Source organism: Dendrobates tinctorius, unplaced genomic scaffold (assembly GCF_039654945.1).
Source record: "Dendrobates tinctorius isolate UK_male_01 unplaced genomic scaffold, ASM3965494v1 ptg000251l, whole genome shotgun sequence".
Taxonomy (NCBI): domain Eukaryota; kingdom Metazoa; phylum Chordata; class Amphibia; order Anura; family Dendrobatidae; genus Dendrobates; species Dendrobates tinctorius.
Window position 1 is genome coordinate 8,152,981 of NW_027361918.1, and position 13,902 is coordinate 8,166,882.

At 35.8% G+C, this 13,902-nt stretch overlaps 11 non-coding genes across 11 annotated transcripts; all 11 read right to left on the reverse strand.

The window, feature by feature from the left end:
• Positions 1-351: 351 nt before the first annotated feature.
• On the reverse strand, positions 352-423 carry TRNAG-UCC (transfer RNA glycine (anticodon UCC)). Its single transcript has one exon. It is a non-coding gene; the product is annotated as a tRNA-Gly (tRNA).
• Positions 424-1,225: 802 nt separating this feature from the next.
• TRNAG-UCC (transfer RNA glycine (anticodon UCC)) lies at positions 1,226-1,297 on the reverse strand. The gene has a single exon. It is a non-coding gene; the product is annotated as a tRNA-Gly (tRNA).
• Positions 1,298-1,999: 702 nt separating this feature from the next.
• TRNAG-UCC (transfer RNA glycine (anticodon UCC)) lies at positions 2,000-2,071 on the reverse strand. Its single transcript has one exon. It is a non-coding gene; the product is annotated as a tRNA-Gly (tRNA).
• Positions 2,072-2,773: 702 nt separating this feature from the next.
• Positions 2,774-2,845, reverse strand: TRNAG-UCC (transfer RNA glycine (anticodon UCC)). The gene has a single exon. It is a non-coding gene; the product is annotated as a tRNA-Gly (tRNA).
• Positions 2,846-5,092: 2,247 nt separating this feature from the next.
• Positions 5,093-5,164, reverse strand: TRNAG-UCC (transfer RNA glycine (anticodon UCC)). The gene has a single exon. It is a non-coding gene; the product is annotated as a tRNA-Gly (tRNA).
• Positions 5,165-6,273: 1,109 nt separating this feature from the next.
• On the reverse strand, positions 6,274-6,345 carry TRNAG-UCC (transfer RNA glycine (anticodon UCC)). The gene has a single exon. It is a non-coding gene; the product is annotated as a tRNA-Gly (tRNA).
• Positions 6,346-7,125: 780 nt separating this feature from the next.
• TRNAG-UCC (transfer RNA glycine (anticodon UCC)) lies at positions 7,126-7,197 on the reverse strand. The gene has a single exon. It is a non-coding gene; the product is annotated as a tRNA-Gly (tRNA).
• Positions 7,198-8,306: 1,109 nt separating this feature from the next.
• Positions 8,307-8,378, reverse strand: TRNAG-UCC (transfer RNA glycine (anticodon UCC)). The gene has a single exon. It is a non-coding gene; the product is annotated as a tRNA-Gly (tRNA).
• A 2,289-nt stretch (positions 8,379-10,667) lies between these two features.
• Positions 10,668-10,739, reverse strand: TRNAG-UCC (transfer RNA glycine (anticodon UCC)). The gene has a single exon. It is a non-coding gene; the product is annotated as a tRNA-Gly (tRNA).
• A 1,109-nt stretch (positions 10,740-11,848) lies between these two features.
• TRNAG-UCC (transfer RNA glycine (anticodon UCC)) lies at positions 11,849-11,920 on the reverse strand. Its single transcript has one exon. It is a non-coding gene; the product is annotated as a tRNA-Gly (tRNA).
• A 1,109-nt stretch (positions 11,921-13,029) lies between these two features.
• On the reverse strand, positions 13,030-13,101 carry TRNAG-UCC (transfer RNA glycine (anticodon UCC)). Its single transcript has one exon. It is a non-coding gene; the product is annotated as a tRNA-Gly (tRNA).
• Between the last annotated feature and the right edge of the window lie 801 nt (positions 13,102-13,902).

The window sequence follows — 13,902 nt, forward strand, 5'->3', positions numbered from 1 at the left end:
GAGTTGTTCTAGAATTAAACTATCGCTTATTGTTTGAAAAGCAACTATGCTCACCAAGATGACATCAATGCTTACATCAGCATTGATTCCCAGGCAGTTGACCCTGGTTCGATCCCTGGCCAACTCAGTATTTGAGGGCTTAAACTAGATTTGCTTTGGTATTGCAGATTAACCCTACTAAGTTTTCAGCAACAAAAAGAGTAGAAAACCATCTTTGTTATATGGTTTAGATGAGAAAGGTGAACAAGCTAAGAAATATTCTCTTTACTTTTTTCTCATTTTGGTGGTTGCTAAACTGTAAGAAGAAAGTTTAATGAGAATAACGAAACACCAAATGAGAAAAACAAGCAATGCGTTGGCCGGGAATCGAACCCGGGTCAACTGCTTGGAAGGCAGCTATGCTCACCACTATACCACCAACGCTTACGGCAACTTGTTGTGTTTTTACATTTTCTGCAATAACACTACAAAAATTGTCCGCAAAAAGTTTTTCGTGTTAGTAAAAAAAAAATACCCTTAATTTGCTCAACTTTGGTTTTGTGTTTTTACATTTTCTGCAATAACACTACAAAAATTGTCCGCAAAAAGTTTTTCGTGTTAGTAAAAAAAAAAAATACCCTTAATTTGCTCAACTTTGGTTTTGTCGGTGAAAGTTACTAATGTGTTAACTAAAAAAAAGAAAGGACCGAAAATGTTGGGAAAGAGACAATTGCTAAAAAAATTTAGAAAAAGGCAAGGCGTTGTCCAAAACTCAAAAATGAACTTTTTGAATCAAAAAAGGTAGCTAAAGTGTGACAAAGAAGAAAAATCACAGCATAAGTCTTACCGAAAAAAGTTATAAAGATTAAAAACACCACTAAACGCAAAATACAATGAGTTGTTCTAGAATTAAACTATCGCTTATTGTTTGAAAAGCAACTATGCTCACCAAGATGACATCAATGCTTACATCAGCATTGATTCCCAGGCAGTTGACCCTGGTTCGATCCCTGGCCAACTCAGTATTTGAGGGCTTAAACTAGAATTGCTTTGGTATTGCAGATTAACCCTACTAAGTTTTCAGCAACAAAAAGAGTAGAAAACCATCTTTGTTATATGGTTTAGATGAGAAAGGTGAACAAGCTAAGAAATATTCTCTTTACTTTTTTCTCATTTTGGTGGTTGCTAAACTGTAAGAAGAAAGTTTAATGAGAATAACGAAACACCAAATGAGAAAAACAAGCAATGCGTTGGTCGGGAATCGAACCCGGGTCAACTGCTTGGAAGGCAGCTATGCTCACCACTATACCACCAACGCTTACGGCAACTTGCTGTGTTTTTACATTTTCTGCAATAACACTACAAAAATTGTCCGCAAAAAGTTTTTCGTGTTAGTAAAAAAAAAAAAATACCCTTAATTTGCTCAACTTTGGTTTTGTCGGTGAAAGTTACTAATGTGTTAACTAAAAAAAAGAAAGGACCGAAAATGTTGGGAAAGAGACAATTGCTAAAAAAATTTAGAAAAAGGCAAGGCGTTGTCCAAAACTCAAAAATGAACTTTTTGAATCAAAAAAGGTAGCTAAAGTGTGACAAAGAAGAAAAATCACAGCATAAGTCTTACCGAAAAAAGTTATAAAGATTAAAAACACCACTAAACGCAAAATACAATGAGTTGTTCTAGAATTAAACTATCGCTTATTGTTTGAAAAGCAACTATGCTCACCAAGATGACATCAATGCTTACATCAGCATTGATTCCCAGGCAGTTGACCCTGGTTCGATCCCTGGCCAACTCAGTATTTGAGGGCTTAAACTAGAATTGCTTTGGTATTGCAGATTAACCCTACTAAGTTTTCAGCAACAAAAAGAGTAGAAAACCATCTTTGTTATATGGTTTAGATGAGAAAGGTGAACAAGCTAAGAAATATTCTCTTTACTTTTTTCTCATTTTGGTGGTTGCTAAACTGTAAGAAGAAAGTTTAATGAGAATAACGAAACACCAAATGAGAAAAACAAGCAATGCGTTGGCCGGGAATCGAACCCGGGTCAACTGCTTGGAAGGCAGCTATGCTCACCACTATACCACCAACGCTTACGGCAACTTGTTGTGTTTTTACATTTTCTGCAATAACACTACAAAAATTGTCCGCAAAAAGTTTTTCGTGTTAGTAAAAAAAAAAAAATATCCTTAATTTGCTCAACTTTGGTTTTGTCGGTGAAAGTTACTAATGTGTTAACTAAAAAAAAGAAAGGACCGAAAATGTTGGGAAAGAGACAATTGCTAAAAAAATTTAGAAAAAGGCAAGGCGTTGTCCAAAACTCAAAAATGAACTTTTTGAATCAAAAAAGGTAGCTAAAGTGTGACAAAGAAGAAAAATCACAGCATAAGTCTTACCGAAAAAAGTTATAAAGATTAAAAACACCACTAAACGCAAAATACAATGAGTTGTTCTAGAATTAAACTATCGCTTATTGTTTGAAAAGCAACTATGCTCACCAAGATGACATCAATGCTTACATCAGCATTGATTCCCAGGCAGTTGACCCTGGTTCGATCCCTGGCCAACTCAGTATTTGAGGGCTTAAACTAGAATTGCTTTGGTATTGCAGATTAACCCTACTAAGTTTTCAGCAACAAAAAGAGTAGAAAACCATCTTTGTTATATGGTTTAAATGAGAAAGGTGAACAAGCTAAGAAATATTCTCTTTACTTTTTTCTCATTTTGGTGGTTGCTAAACTGTAAGAAGAAAGTTTAATGAGAATAACGAAACACCAAATGAGAAAAACAAGCAATGCGTTGGCCGGGAATCGAACCCGGGTCAACTGCTTGGAAGGCAGCTATGCTCACCACTATACCACCAACACTTACGGCAACTTGTTGTGTTTTTACATTTTCTGCAATAACACTACAAAAATTGTCCGCAAAAAGTTTTTCGTGTTAGTAAAAAAAAAAAATACCCTTAATTTGCTCAACTTTGGTTTTGTCGGTGAAAGTTACTAATGTGTTAACTAAAAAAAAGAAAGGACCGAAAATGTTGGGAAAGAGACAATTGCTAAAAAAATTTAGAAAAAGGCAAGGCGTTGTCCAAAACTCAAAAATGAACTTTTTGAATCAAAAAAGGTAGCTAAAGTGTGACAAAGAAGAAAAATCACAGCATAAGTCTTACCGAAAAAAGTTATAAAGATTAAAAACACCACTAAACGCAAAATACAATGAGTTGTTCTAGAATTAAACTATCGCTTATTGTTTGAAAAGCAACTATGCTCACCAAGATGACATCAATGCTTACATCAGCATTGATTCCCAGGCAGTTGACCCTGGTTCGATCCCTGGCCAACTCAGTATTTGAGGGCTTAAACTAGAATTGCTTTGGTATTGCAGATTAACCCTACTAAGTTTTCAGCAACAAAAAGAGTAGAAAACCATCTTTGTTATATGGTTTAGATGAGAAAGGTGAACAAGCTAAGAAATATTCTCTTTACTTTTTTCTCATTTTGGTGGTTGCCAAACTGTAAGAAGAAAGTTTAATGAGAATAACGAAACACCAAATGAGAAAAACAAGCAATGCGTTGGCCGGGAATCGAACCCGGGTCAACTGCTTGGAAGGAAGCTATGCTCACAACTATACCACCAACGCTTACGGCAACTTGTTGTGTTTTTACATTTTCTGCAATAACACTACAAAAATTGTCCGCAAAAAGTTTTTCGTGTTAGTAAAAAAAAAAAATACCCTTAATTTGCTCAACTTTGGTTTTGTCGGTGAAAGTTACTAATGTGTTAACTAAAAAAAAGAAAGGACCGAAAATGTTGGGAAAGAGACAATTGCTAAAAAAATTTAGAAAAAGGCAAGGCGTTGTCCAAAACTCAAAAATGAACTTTTTGAATCAAAAAAGGTAGCTAAAGTGTGACAAAGAAGAAAAATCACAGCATAAGTCTTACCGAAAAAAGTTATAAAGATTAAAAACACCACTAAACGCAAAATACAATGAGTTGTTCTAGAATTAAACTATCGCTTATTGTTTGAAAAGCAACTATGCTCACCAACATGACATCAATGCTTACATCAGCATTGATTCCCAGGCAGTTGACCCTGGTTCGATCCCTGGCCAACTCAGTATTTGAGGGCTTAAACTAGAATTGCTTTGGTATTGCAGATTAACCCTACTAAGTTTTCAGCAACAAAAAGAGTAGAAAACCATCTTTGTTATATGGTTTAGATGAGAAAGGTGAACAAGCTAAGAAATATTCTCTTTACTTTTTTCTCATTTTGGTGGTTGCCAAACTGTAAGAAGAAAGTTTAATGAGAATAACGAAACACCAAATGAGAAAAACAAGCAATGCGTTGGCCGGGAATCGAACCCGGGTCAACTGCTTGGAAGGAAGCTATGCTCACAACTATACCACCAACGCTTACGGCAACTTGTTGTGTTTTTACATTTTCTGCAATAACACTACAAAAATTGTCCGCAAAAAGTTTTTCGTGTTAGTAAAAAAAAAAAATACCCTTAATTTGCTCAACTTTGGTTTTGTCGGTGAAAGTTACTAATGTGTTAACTAAAAAAAAGAAAGGACCGAAAATGTTGGGAAAGAGACAATTGCTAAAAAAATTTAGAAAAAGGCAAGGCGTTGTCCAAAACTCAAAAATGAACTTTTTGAATCAAAAAAGGTAGCTAAAGTGTGACAAAGAAGAAAAATCACAGCATAAGTCTTACCGAAAAAAGTTATAAAGATTAAAAACACCACTAAACGCAAAATACAATGAGTTGTTCTAGAATTAAACTATCGCTTATTGTTTGAAAAGCAACTATGCTCACCAAGATGTCATCAATGCTTACATCAGCATTGATTCCCAGGCAGTTGACCCTGGTTCGATCCCTGGCCAACTCAGTATTTGAGGGCTTAAACTAGAATTGCTTTGGTATTGCAGATTAACCCTACTAAGTTTTCAGCAACAAAAAGAGTAGAAAACCATCTTTGTTATATGGTTTAGATGAGAAAGGTGAACAAGCTAAGAAATATTCTCTTTACTTTTTTCTCATTTTGGTGGTTGCTAAACTGTAAGAAGAAAGTTTAATGAGAATAACGAAAAACCAAAAGTGAAAAACAAGCAATGCGTTGGCCGGGAATCGAACCCGGGTCAACTGCTTGGAAGGCAGCTATGCTCACCACTATACCACCAACGCTTACGGCAACTTGTTGTGTTTTTACATTTTCTGCAATAACACTACAAAACTTGTCCGCAAAAAGTTTTTCGTGGTAGTAAAAAAAAAAAAATACCCTTATTTGTTGCCTTGGCTGGGAATTGAACCCGGGTTGGGAAGCAGCTATGCTCACCACTGTACCACCAATGCATGAGTCCATTTGCTCAACTTTGGTTTTGTCGGTGAAAGTTACTAATGTGTTAACTAAAAAAAAGAAAGGACCGAAAATGTTGGGAAAGAGACAATTGCTAAAAAAATTTAGAAAAAGGCAAGGCGTTGTCCAAAACTCAAAAATGAACTTTTTGAATCAAAAAAGGTAGCTAAAGTGTGACAAAGAAGAAAAATCACAGCATAAGTCTTACCGAAAAAAGTTATAAAGATTAAAAACACCACTAAACGCAAAATACAATGAGTTGTTCTAGAATTAAACTATCGCTTATTGTTTGAAAAGCAACTATGCTCACCAAGATGACATCAATGCTTACATCAGCATTGATTCCCAGGCAGTTGACCCTGGTTCGATCCCCGGCCAACTCAAAAAAAGAAAGGACTGAAAATGTTGGGAAAGAGACAATTGCAAAAAAAAATTTAGAAAAAGGCAAGGCGTTGTCCAAAACTCAAAAATGAACTTTTTGAATCAAAAAAGGTAGCTAAAGTGTGACAAAGAAGAAAAATCACAGCATAAGTCTTACCGAAAAAAGTTAAAAAGATTAAAAACACCACTAAACGCAAAATACAATGAGTTGTTCTAGAATTAAACTATCGCTTATTGTTTGAAAAGCAACTATGCTCACCAAGATGACATCAATGCTTACATCAGCATTGATTCCCAGGCAGTTGACCCTGGTTCGATCCCTGGCCAACTCATTATTTGAGGGCTTAAACTAGAATTGCTTTGGCATTGCAGATTAACCCTACTAAGTTTTCAGCAACAAAAAGAGTAGAAAACCATCTTTGTTATATGGTTTAGATGAGAAAGGTGAACAAGCTAAGAAATATTCTCTTTACTTTTTTCTCATTTTGGTGGTTGCTAAACTGTAAGAAGAAAGTTTAATGAGAATAACGAAACACCAAATGTGAAAAACAAGCAATGCGTTGGCCGGGAATCGAACCCGGGTCAACTGCTTGGAAGGCAGCTATGCTCACCACTATACCACCAACGCTTACGGCAACTTGTTGTGTTTTTACATTTTCTGCAATAACACTACAAAAATTGTCCGCAAAAAGTTTTTCGTGGTAGTAAAAAAAAAAAAAATACCCTTATTTGTTGCCTTGGCTGGGAATTGAACCCGGGTTGGGAAGCAGCTATGCTCACCACTGTACCACCAATGCATGAGTCCATTTGCTCAACTTTGGTTTTGTCGGTGAAAGTTACTAATGTGTTAACTAAAAAAAAGAAAGGACCGAAAATGTTGGGAAAGAGACAATTGCTAAAAAAATTTAGAAAAAGGCAAGGCGTTGTCCAAACCTCAAAAATGAACTTTTTGAATCAAAAAAGGTAGCTAAAGTGTGACAAAGAAGAAAAATCACAGCATAAGTCTTACCGAAAAAAGTTATAAAGATTAAAAACACGACTAAACGCAAAATACAATGAGTTGTTCTAGAATTAAACTATCGCTTATTGTTTGAAAAGCAACTATGCTCACCAAGATGACATCAATGCTTACATCAGCATTGATTCCCAGGCAGTTGACCCTGGTTCGATCCCTGGCCAACTCAGTATTTGAGGGCTTAAACTAGAATTGCTTTGGTATTGCAGATTAACCCTACTAAGTTTTCGGCAACAAAAAGAGTAGAAAACCATCTTTGTTATATGGTTTAGATGAGAAAGGTGAACAAGCTAAGAAATATTCTCTTTACTTTTTTCTCATTTTGGTGGTTGCTAAACTGTAAGAAGAAAGTTTAATGAGAATAACGAAACACCAAATGAGAAAAACAAGCAATGCGTTGGCCGGGAATCGAACCCGGGTCAACTGCTTGGAAGGCAGCTATGCTCACCACTATACCACCAACACTTACGGCAACTTGTTGTGTTTTTACATTTTCTGCAATAACACTACAAAAATTGTCCGCAAAAAGTTTTTCGTGTTAGTAAAAAAAAAAGAATACCCTTATTTGTTGCCTTGGCTGGGAATTGAACCCGGGTTGGGAAGCAGCTATGCTCACCACTGTACCACCAATGCATGAGTCCATTTGCTCAACTTTGGTTTTGTTGGTGAAAGTTACTAATGTGTTAACTAAAAAAAAGAAAGGACCGAAAATGTTGGGAAAGAGACAATTGCTAAAAAAATTTAGAAAAAGGCAAGGCGTTGTCCAAAACTCAAAAATGAACTTTTTGAATCAAAAAAGGTAGCTAAAGTGTGACAAAGAAGAAAAATCACAGCATAAGTCTTACCGAAAAAAGTTATAAAGATTAAAAACACCACTAAACGCAAAATACAATGAGTTGTTGTAGAATTAAACTATCGCTTATTGCTTGAAAAGCAACTATGCTCACCAAGATGACATCAATGCTTACATCAGCATTGATTCCCAGGCAGTTGACCCTGGTTCGATCCCCGGCCAACTCAAAAAAAGAAAGGACTGAAAATGTTGGGAAAGAGACAATTGCAAAAAAAAATTTAGAAAAAGGCAAGGCGTTGTCCAAAACTCAAAAATGAACTTTTTGAATCAAAAAAGGTAGCTAAAGTGTGACAAAGAAGAAAAATCACAGCATAAGTCTTACCGAAAAAAGTTAAAAAGATTAAAAACACCACTAAACGCAAAATACAATGAGTTGTTCTAGAATTAAACTATCGCTTATTGTTTGAAAAGCAACTATGCTCACCAAGATGACATCAATGCTTACATCAGCATTGATTCCCAGGCAGTTGACCCTGGTTCGATCCCTGGCCAACTCAGTATTTGAGGGCTTAAACTAGAATTGCTTTGGTATTGCAGATTAACCCTACTAAGTTTTCAGCAACAAAAAGAGTAGAAAACCATCTTTGTTATATGGTTTAGATGAGAAAGGTGAACAAGCTAAGAAATATTCTCTTTACTTTTTTCTCATTTTGGTGGTTGCTAAACTGTAAGAAGAAAGTTTAATGAGAATAACGAAAAACCAAAAGTGAAAAACAAGCAATGCCTTGGCCGGGAATCGAACCCGGGTCAACTGCTTGGAAGGCAGCTATGCTCACCACTATACCACCAACGCTTACGGCAACTTGTTGTGTTTTTACATTTTCTGCAATAACACTACAAAAATTGTCCGCAAAAACTTTTTCGTGGTAGTAAAAAAAAAAAAATACCCTTATTTGTTGCCTTGGCTGGGAATTGAACACGGGTTGGGAAGCAGCTATGCTCACCACTGTACCACCAATGCATGAGTCCATTTGCTCAACTTTGGTTTTGTCGGTGAAAGTTACTAATGTGTTAACTAAAAAAAAGAAAGGACCGAAAATGTTGGGAAAGAGACAATTGCTAAAAAAATTTAGAAAAAGGCAAGGCGTTGTCCAAAACTCAAAAATGAACTTTTTGAATCAAAAAAGGTAGCTAAAGTGTGACAAAGAAGAAAAATCACAGCATAAGTCTTACCGAAAAAAGTTATAAAGATTAAAAACACCACTAAACGCAAAATACAATGAGTTGTTCTAGAATTAAACTATCGCTTATTGTTTGAAAAGCAACTATGCTCACCAAGATGACATCAATGCTTACATCAGCATTGATTCCCAGGCAGTTGACCCTGGTTCGATCCCCGGCCAACTCAAAAAAAGAAAGGACTGAAAATGTTGGGAAAGAGACAATTGCAAAAAAAAATTTAGAAAAAGGCAAGGCGTTGTCCAAAACTCAAAAATGAACTTTTTGAATCAAAAAAGGTAGCTAAAGTGTGACAAAGAAGAAAAATCACAGCATAAGTCTTACCGAAAAAAGTTAAAAAGATTAAAAACACCACTAAACGCAAAATACAATGAGTTGTTCTAGAATTAAACTATCGCTTATTGTTTGAAAAGCAACTATGCTCACCAAGATGACATCAATGCTTACATCAGCATTGATTCCCAGGCAGTTGACCCTGGTTCGATCCCTGGCCAACTCAGTATTTGAGGGCTTAAACTAGAATTGCTTTGGTATTGCAGATTAACCCTACTAAGTTTTCAGCAACAAAAAGAGTAGAAAACCATCTTTGTTATATGGTTTAGATGAGAAAGGTGAACAAGCTAAGAAATATTCTCTTTACTTTTTTCTCATTTTGGTGGTTGCTAAACTGTAAGAAGAAAGTTTAATGAGAATAACGAAACACCAAATGAGAAAAACAAGCAATGCGTTGGCCGGGAATAGAACCCGGGTCAACTGCTTGGAAGGCAGCTATGCTCACCACTATACCACCAACACTTACGGCAACTTGTTGTGTTTTTACATTTTCTGCAATAACACTACAAAAATTGTCCGCAAAAAGTTTTTCGTGTTAGTAAAAAAAAAAAATACCCTTATTTGTTGCCTTGGCTGGGAATTGAACCCGGGTTGGGAAGCAGCTATGCTCACCACTGTACCACCAATGCATGAGTCCATTTGCTCAACTTTGGTTTTGTTGGTGAAAGTTACTAATGTGTTAACTAAAAAAAAGAAAGGACCGAAAATGTTGGGAAAGAGACAATTGCTAAAAAAATTTAGAAAAAGGCAAGGCGTTGTCCAAAACTCAAAAATGAACTTTTTGAATCAAAAAAGGTAGCTAAAGTGTGACAAAGAAGAAAAATCACAGCATAAGTCTTACCGAAAAAAGTTATAAAGATTAAAAACACCACTAAACGCAAAATACAATGAGTTGTTGTAGAATTAAACTATCGCTTATTGCTTGAAAAGCAACTATGCTCACCAAGATGACATCAATGCTTACATCAGCATTGATTCCCAGGCAGTTGACCCTGGTTCGATCCCCGGCCAACTCAAAAAAAGAAAGGACTGAAAATGTTGGGAAAGAGACAATTGCAAAAAAAAATTTAGAAAAAGGCAAGGCGTTGTCCAAAACTCAAAAATGAACTTTTTGAATCAAAAAAGGTAGCTAAAGTGTGACAAAGAAGAAAAATCACAGCATAAGTCTTACCGAAAAAAGTTAAAAAGATTAAAAACACCACTAAACGCAAAATACAATGAGTTGTTCTAGAATTAAACTATCGCTTATTGTTTGAAAAGCAACTATGCTCACCAAGATGACATCAATGCTTACATCAGCATTGATTCCCAGGCAGTTGACCCTGGTTCGATCCCTGGCCAACTCAGTATTTGAGGGCTTAAACTAGAATTGCTTTGGTATTGCAGATTAACCCTACTAAGTTTTCAGCAACAAAAAGAGTAGAAAACCATCTTTGTTATATGGTTTAGATGAGAAAGGTGAACAAGCTAAGAAATATTCTCTTTACTTTTTTCTCATTTTGGTGGTTGCTAAACTGTAAGAAGAAAGTTTAATGAGAATAACGAAAAACCAAAAGTGAAAAACAAGCAATGCCTTGGCCGGGAATCGAACCCGGGTCAACTGCTTGGAAGGCAGCTATGCTCACCACTATACCACCAACGCTTACGGCAACTTGTTGTGTTTTTACATTTTCTGCAATAACACTACAAAAATTGTCCGCAAAAAGTTTTTCGTGGTAGTAAAAAAAAAAAAATACCCTTATTTGTTGCCTTGGCTGGGAATTGAACCCGGGTTGGGAAGCAGCTATGCTCACCACTGTACCACCAATGCATGAGTCCATTTGCTCAACTTTGGTTTTGTCGGTGAAAGTTACTAATGTGTTAACTAAAAAAAAGAAAGGACCGAAAATGTTGGGAAAGAGACAATTGCTAAAAAAATTTAGAAAAAGGCAAGGCGTTGTCCAAAACTCAAAAATGAACTTTTTGAATCAAAAAAGGTAGCTAAAGTGTGACAAAGAAGAAAAATCACAGCATAAGTCTTACCGAAAAAAGTTATAAAGATTAAAAACACCACTAAACGCAAAATACAATGAGTTGTTCTAGAATTAAACTATCGCTTATTGTTTGAAAAGCAACTATGCTCACCAAGATGACATCAATGCTTACATCAGCATTGATTCCCAGGCAGTTGACCCTGGTTCGATCCCCGGCCAACTCAAAAAAAGAAAGGACTGAAAATGTTGGGAAAGAGACAATTGCAAAAAAAAATTTAGAAAAAGGCAAGGCGTTGTCCAAAACTCAAAAATGAACTTTTTGAATCAAAAAAGGTAGCTAAAGTGTGACAAAGAAGAAAAATCACAGCATAAGTCTTACCGAAAAAAGTTAAAAAGATTAAAAACACCACTAAACGCAAAATACAATGAGTTGTTCTAGAATTAAACTATCGCTTATTGTTTGAAAAGCAACTATGCTCACCAAGATGACATCAATGCTTACATCAGCATTGATTCCCAGGCAGTTGACCCTGGTTCGATCACTGGCCAACTCAGTATTTGAGGGCTTAAACTAGAATTGCTTTGGTATTGCAGATTAACCCTACTAAGTTTTCAGCAACAAAAAGAGTAGAAAACCATCTTTGTTATATGGTTTAGATGAGAAAGGTGAACAAGCTAAGAAATATTCTCTTTACTTTTTTCTCATTTTGGTGGTTGCTAAACTGTAAGAAGAAAGTTTAATGAGAATAACGAAAAACCAAAAGTGAAAAACAAGCAATGCGTTGGCCGGGAATCGAACCCGGGTCAACTGCTTGGAAGGCAGCTATGCTCACCACTATACCACCAACGCTTACGGCAACTTGCTGTGTTTTTACATTTTCTGCAATAACACTACAAAAATTGTCCGCAAAAAGTTTTTCGTGGTAGTAAAAAAAAAAAAATACCCTTATTTGTTGCCTTGGCTGGGAATTGAACCCGGGTTGGGAAGCAGCTATGCTCACCACTGTACCACCAATGCATGAGTCCATTTGCTCAACTTTGGTTTTGTCGGTGAAAGTTACTAATGTGTTAACTAAAAAAAAGAAAGGACCGAAAATGTTGGGAAAGAGACAATTGCTAAAAAAATTTAGAAAAAGGCAAGGCGTTGTCCAAAACTCAAAAATGAACTTTTTGAATCAAAAAAGGTAGCTAAAGTGTGACAAAGAAGAAAAATCACAGCATAAGTCTTACCGAAAAAAGTTATAAAGATTAAAAACACCACTAAACGCAAAATACAATGAGTTGTTCTAGAATTAAACTATCGCTTATTGTTTGAAAAGCAACTATGCTCACCAAGATGACATCAATGCTTACATCAGCATTGATTCCCAGGCAGCTGACCCTGGTTCGATCCCCGGCCAACTCAAAAAAAGAAAGGACTGAAAATGTTGGGAAAGAGACAATTGCAAAAAAAAATTTAGAAAAAGGCAAGGCGTTGTCCAAAACTCAAAAATGAACTTTTTGAATCAAAAAAGGTAGCTAAAGTGTGACAAAGAAGAAAAATCACAGCATAATTCTTACCGAAAAAAGTTAAAAAGATTAAAAACACCACTAAACGCAAAATACAATGAGTTGTTCTAGAATTAAACTATCGCTTATTGTTTGAAAAGCAACTATGCTCACCAAGATGACATCAATGCTTACATCAGCATTGATTCCCAGGCAGTTGACCCTGGTTCGATCCCTGGCCAACTTATTATTTGAGGGCTTAAACTAGAATTGCTTTGGTATTGCAGATTAACCCTACTAAGTTTTCAGCAACAAAAAGAGTAGAAAACCATCTTTGTTATATGGTTTAGATGAGAAAGGTGAACAAGCTAAGAAATATTCTCTTTACTTTTTTCTCATTTTGGTGGTTGCTAAACTGTAAGAAGAAAGTTTAATGAGAATAACGAAACACCAAATGTGAAAAACAAGCAATGCGTTGGCCGGGAATCGAACCCGGGTCAACTGCTTGGAAGGCAGCTATGCTCACCACTATACCACCAACGCTTATGGCAACTTGTTGTGTTTTTACATTTTCTGCAATAACACTACAAAAATTGTCCGCAAAAAGTTTTTCGTGGTAGTAAAAAAAAAAAAAATACCCTTATTTGTTGCCTTGGCTGGGAATTGAACCCGGGTTGGGAAGCAGCTATGCTCACCACTGTACCACCAATGCATGAGTCCATTTGCTCAACTTTGGTTTTGTCGGTGAAAGTTACTAATGTGTTAACTAAAAAAAAGAAAGGACCGAAAATGTTGGGAAAGAGACAATTGCTAAAAAAATTTAGAAAAAGGCAAGGCGTTGTCCAAAACTCAAAAATGAACTTTTTGAATCAAAAAAGGTAGCTAAAGTGTGACAAAGAAGAAAAATCACAGCATAAGTCTTACCGAAAAAAGTTATAAAGATTAAAAACACGACTAAACGCAAAATACAATGAGTTGTTCTAGAATTAAACTATCGCTTATTGTTTGAAAAGCAACTATGCTCACCAAGATGACATCAATGCTTACATCAGCATTGATTCCCAGGCAGTTGACCCTGGTTCGATCCCCGGCCAACTCAAAAAAAGAAAGGACTGAAAATGTTGGGAAAGAGACAATTGCAAAAAAAAATTTAGAAAAAGGCAAGGCGTTGTCCAAAACTCAAAAATGAACTTTTTGAATCAAAAAAGGTAGCTAAAGTGTGACAAAGAAGAAAAATCACAGCATAAGTCTTACCGAAAAAAGTTAAAAAGATTAAAAACACCACTAAACGCAAAATACAATGAGTTGTTCTAGAATTAAACTATCGCTTATTGTTTGAAAAGC